General features: G+C 35.9%; 1 non-coding gene across 1 annotated transcript; it reads right to left on the bottom strand.

The window, feature by feature from the left end:
• Positions 1 to 4,720: 4,720 nt before the first annotated feature.
• LOC140854908 (small nucleolar RNA R71) lies at positions 4,721 to 4,827 on the bottom strand. The gene has a single exon (XR_012138002.1). It is a non-coding gene; the product is annotated as a small nucleolar RNA R71 (small nucleolar RNA).
• Positions 4,828 to 5,690: the final 863 nt, after the last annotated feature.

Here is a 5,690-nt window from a genome sequence, read left to right as displayed (position 1 = left end):
TTATTATTGGGTGCCTGCGAGCATCATCATAATTATGTAATTTGGAGACCTGCATGTCTCATATGATAAAGGGCTATATTTATTTTTCATGGTATGTATTATATGGGTCCTATTGTGTGAATGATTGCACGTCAATGGTTGATCAGTTGCAAGTCTATAGCATGAGGCAAGCATGGGTCGAGTCGAGTGATTAGTTCAAGCTAGATCAAGGTGTTGATCACGATGAGATTGAGGATGGCTTTGGATCAATTCCAAAAGTTGAAGATGATCAAGCCAATTCATATGCTTGTGCTTATACTTTGACCCATAGACCCCAATTCCACTCAATGGCTCAAGCATGAATCCCTTAGATCTATGATCACCACTGGTTTATTATTTATGTTCATGCTTTATAGATTTTATTTGCATGTGATGTAAATAACCATGATTTGAAATCTAAATTAAATCTCCTCATATATATTAAGTCGAGTGGCCTTCCATCATTGTAGATGTGTGGGCATTCTATTGGTGTTGACTATTCTCGACTGGTCACAGTGATTTAGTTGCATCAGAAACATGTAGCTACTCTATAGCATGAGATACTGTGGGATAAAGATGGAGTTGGACCCAATAACTGTCAGATGAGGGATCCAATGATGGCTTTGCCTACGTGTTGAATAGTGGATCTGACTTAACTAAAGAATGGAGCTGATAACTATTACGTGAGGCTTACATAATTTAGAGATCGATTACCACTACAATATGCTTGAGAAGTATTGGACAAGAGTTATCCACTCATTGATTTGCCTGTCAGCAATAACTATCAGATGAGGTATGTGTAGTTCGGTGGGATCGCAATATCCACTTAAAATTCTAATCACAAAGAATTTTTATTTCTCTATTCGAGGAGTGTGAGAGGTCTGAAAAAATAGTGAAAGATATATTTATTTTTAAAATAAAGCTTAAAATAAATTTTTGAAATAAATACAAAATCTAACTAGAATATCTACTCTCTACAGAACAACATATCAGCTTCCAATCCCTTAGCTTGTATTCTTAAAACCAATTGCCTAACTAGACCTAATTATAAAGACTGACTCAAAAACTTAAAAATTATCTTAAGTTCTAAGAAGATAAGCTATATTATCGACCAGCATTTCCCTACGTTACCAAATCATCCTACGGTTGACCAAAGGGCAGCACTTGATAAATGGATGAATGACGACAATAAGGTTAAGTGCTATATATTGACGTCAATATCAAATAAACTCCAATGCCAGCATGAGAACATAAAGACTGTCAGGATCATGCTCACTCACCTACAAGAGTTGTATGATAAATAGAGTTGATCAGCATGCTATGAGGTGTCCAAAAGGCTCTTCAATACAAAGATATGTGAGGGACAGTCTGTCCATGATTACTGTTTGACAATGATCAAGGATTTTGAGAAGCTTGAGAAGCTCAGTATGATCATACATAAGGAATTGCAATTAAATTTGATCCTGCAATTCCTTTCTAATTTGTATGGGCAGTTTAGTGCAAACTACCATATGAATAAAATTGAATACACTTTGCCTGAATTGTTGAATATGTTGGTGACTGCTGAAGGAGTCATAAAGAATTCAAGGGATATGATTCATGCTGTGGAGCGAGCTTCATCTTCCAAAACAAAATCTAATTGGAAGAAAAAGAAGCACATGAAGAAGCAAAAGATCAAGAGCAAGAAGGATACTCCTAAAAGGAAAGCCATCAAGGGAAAATATTTTCATTGCAATTTTAACGATTGTTAGAAAATGACTGTTCTGTCTCCTTGAAATTTTTGAAAAAGACTAACACACCTTTTGAATGTATGTCTGACCTGCTTGTAATTGAAACTATCCTTACAGTTTCTTATACTTCCAATTGGATTTTGGACTCTAATTCTAATTCTCATTTATGTACTTCAATGTAGGATCTAAAAAAAATAGAGGGCTGACGAAATATGAAGTCACCCTACGAGTCGGCAATGGGACAAGAGTTGATACTTTGGCTATGGGCACCTATCCTCTATGACTACTGATTTATGTCACAAATTGACATAAAAAGTATCAATTAATATCTAAATTATCTAACTTTATTAAGAAATTGATACTTGTTATTATATTTTGCAGAAGAAGAGATCATCAATAGAAAGAACAAGGAAAGAGGATTCCAACGGCGCAAATTTTATGCAAAACGGAGTTAAATTGACCCAGGAATTGAAGAATGAAGAAAGAAGACTCAATTGGGTCAAACCCGAGTCAAATCAGATCAAAATTGATCAAAAAATCAACTGATTTGGTGATCTGATTAGCCGCCTGGTCCACAGCAACAGGCGCGTGGACCATGGACCCATCGACGCACCATAAACCCCCCTAACAACTCTCTAAAACCTCTTAGTCCCACATCGAAAGTTTTGAAAACCTTATAACCCCCAAATGCCTATAAAAAGCCCCCAAAGGCCCTTGTTTTATGTATTCTTCCTTCCGATCAAGCTTGTAACCCTAGATAGTGGGGTTTTTAGCTCTCTTTTCAAGCCTCGAGCTTTGAGGTTTTTGTAATAAATTTTTTTTATATATAAAATCTTATTTTTATGCAATTTCATCTCTTTACATTATGCAATTTATTTTTCTTGCAATTAAGATAGTTTAATTTATGCAATTTAATTTTATGCAATTAGGTTAGTTTAAATTATGCAGTTTAAATTTATGCAATTAGGATAGTTTAATTTATGAAATTAGGGTAGTTTATTTTTTTGTATTTAAATTTTGCAAGTAGATTTAGATCATGTCTAGCTAAGCATCCCTTCTAGGGTTTGCGATGAAGCTAGATCATGAGTAGGGATTTTACATAGGGTTCTTTCTTTTTCTTAGGGTTTCTTTTTCTTCCTCTTTTGCCAAGAATTTTTGATGAACTACAGTTGGGTCAGAGTCCCTTCATAGTTCATGCTTGATTCAGTGCATAGGAGGAGAAAATCCTAAGGGATCCTAGTTACTACTCCCCTGTAAAGAATCTTGATGGGTTATCGTTGGGTCTTAGTCCCTTCATAATCTATGCTTGGGAAAGACAAGAGGAGTAGTCGTTAGGATCAATAAGAAAAATTCTAGGTAGAATTCCCTAATCTAGATCTAGTGGATTCAAAAACCCTAGATCCTTAGTCTTATTATCTTTAGCAAACAACTTTCGACTTTCGATTTTTGTTAAAGCTCGCTTGAGCATAGATTTGAAAATCATTTTTAAAACCAAGTCTCTGTGGGATCGACCCGTACTCGCTGATCGTGCTACTCTGCACACCGTGCGCTTGCAGTTTTATTTACAAATTTTAAGATTTGAACATCAAGTTTTTGGCGCCGTTGCCGGGGATTTGGCGTTTTAAATTATTTTCAAATATTTGTTCTTCGTGCTTTATAACTCTCTTTCTTTTTCCTTTAGGTTTCTATATTTAGTTGGTGATTGCTGGAAAACTCAGGTACGCTTCTAATTTCTCTTTTATTATTTTTAGTTAATTACTTTTGCTTTTAGACCTAATCATTTGAATTTACTTAATCACAAAAAAAAAATATATATAAAACAAAACAAAAGACATTTCATAATCGTGAAGTAAAATATCAAAAAAAAAAAAATTCTAAATTAAAATCTTTTACATTCTTGGTCATCTTGTTTATTTGTATTTGCATTTTCATAATTAATCTAAGGGCATCAACCCATTAACAAGATAAGGTGGGGATTTTATTACCCTTCTTTAGCCCAAAAACCATCTCCATCATATTGCATTACCTAGACCTTTAATCTTAAAATCAATTAGACGTCAACTTTAAGGAATTCGAGCTCAATAGGACAAGGAACCCTAAGAGTTCTACCAAGTTTGAGTTGTTTGATTAGTTGGTGTCTAGGCAAGTCCCTAAGGGTGGTTTGTTAAATTGGTTCAGTTGCTGGCCTGGCCAACTCGTTTGGTGTCTAGAAAGGCAACGATGAGTGAACCTCCCACCTCTTATACTTACCTGGCTAACTAGTTGATCAATCTCCACTTGAAAGGTTTGAAGGGTCATCTTGGAACAGTTAGGAGCTGTCTAGATTTAGGTTAATCCTAGGATAGATTGAGTTTAATTTATTGTTTCACTTGTTTGAAAAAAAAAATATATATTAAAATTTAAATTAATTTGGTTACTTTTCTTTAGATTTAGGACTCCTTAGGATCTTCTCTTTAGAATTTTTTTCTCTTTCTTTTTCTTATACATAAAAATTTTATAAAAAAAAAAAAAAAAATTGTATAAACATCGAGAACCGTACACCTCGTGTGTGGAGAAGAGTGTCGGGTCGTCTAGTTAGGATTGAGTCAATTCTTGTTGTTCCAATGGCTGAACCAATCCAACCCATGACCCTTAAGGATTTGTGTTATCCAGTTGGCTCCATCCAACCATCTTGTATCAGGTTGCCACAACCCACAGCTAACAATTTTGAAATCAAACCTCAAATCATAAATATGCTTCCAAAATTCACAGGATTAGAGGATGCTTATATATTTATTAGAGAATTTGAGGAGGTATGTGCAACCATGAAACTGCAATTAACAGAGGATGAGGTCAAACTTAGATTAATCAACTTTGCCCTTAAGGACAATGCTAAGAAGTGGCTTTATAGTCTGCCAAACTATTCTGTCACTACCTGGGAGGACTTTGTGAGGACATTTTTAAAAAAGTATTTCCCCCATCATAAAACAGCTAGGATTAGGAATGAAATAAATCAATTTTACCAACTAGCTGGTGAATCATTTTGGAAGTACTTTGATCGTTTCAAGAATCTTTTGACCCAATGCCCACACCATGGAATAGAAACTTGGAGACTATGCCAGATCATCTATGAGGGGTTAGATTCAAACTCAAGAACCATGCTAGAGTCCATGTGCCAAGGCCAATTTATGGACAAAGAAACTACTGAAGCTTGGCAATTCTTAGAAGACCTAGCCGAGAAAAATTTACAGTGGAAAACAACTAGGGAACCTGATAAAGCTACACCTTCAAGAGGAGGAATGCATCAAATTCAACCAACCCTAGCATCAGAGGCCAAGATTGCAACCTTAACACGTAGATTGGAAGCCTTAGAATTACAGAGACCAGCCAATATAAATCAAATATCTGCACCCATGTGTAAAGGGTGCAATGCACCAGACCATGTCTTAGAAGAATGTTCCTACTCGAATGAGTGTGCACAGGTGAATGCCACCTATCAAGGACCATTGAACAATCCTTATGCACCCACATATAACCCAGGTTGGAGGAATCACCCGAATTTCTCATGGTCCCAGAATCCTAATGTAGGCAATCCAAATTTCAATCAGCAAAATCTAAGGTCCAACCCAGTAATGAACAACCCGCCAGGCTTCCATGATAATGACAAGAAAATTACCTCTTTAGAGAAAAGCCTAGAAGCCATGATGAAGACACATACCAGCTTTATGCAAACCACGGGTCAACTCATAAATAATAACACCCAAGCTATAGCCCGTCTGAAAATGCAAGTAAGTCAGCTGGCTTCGACCATTAGTGAACGAGAACATGGTAGGTTACCTAGCCAACCTGAGCCAAATCCTAGGAACCAAAATGGTCCATGACCCCAACAAGGAAACCAAGTTAATGGTGTAAATGCCATTCATACCTTAAGATCAGGAAAACAAATAGACAATAAGGTAGTTG

The sequence above is a fragment of the Elaeis guineensis genome, chromosome 1 (assembly GCF_000442705.2).
Source record: "Elaeis guineensis isolate ETL-2024a chromosome 1, EG11, whole genome shotgun sequence".
Lineage (NCBI taxonomy): Eukaryota > Viridiplantae > Streptophyta > Magnoliopsida > Arecales > Arecaceae > Elaeis > Elaeis guineensis.
Note: the sequence above shows the minus strand (reverse complement) of the source record. Positions and strands in the feature narration are given on the sequence as shown.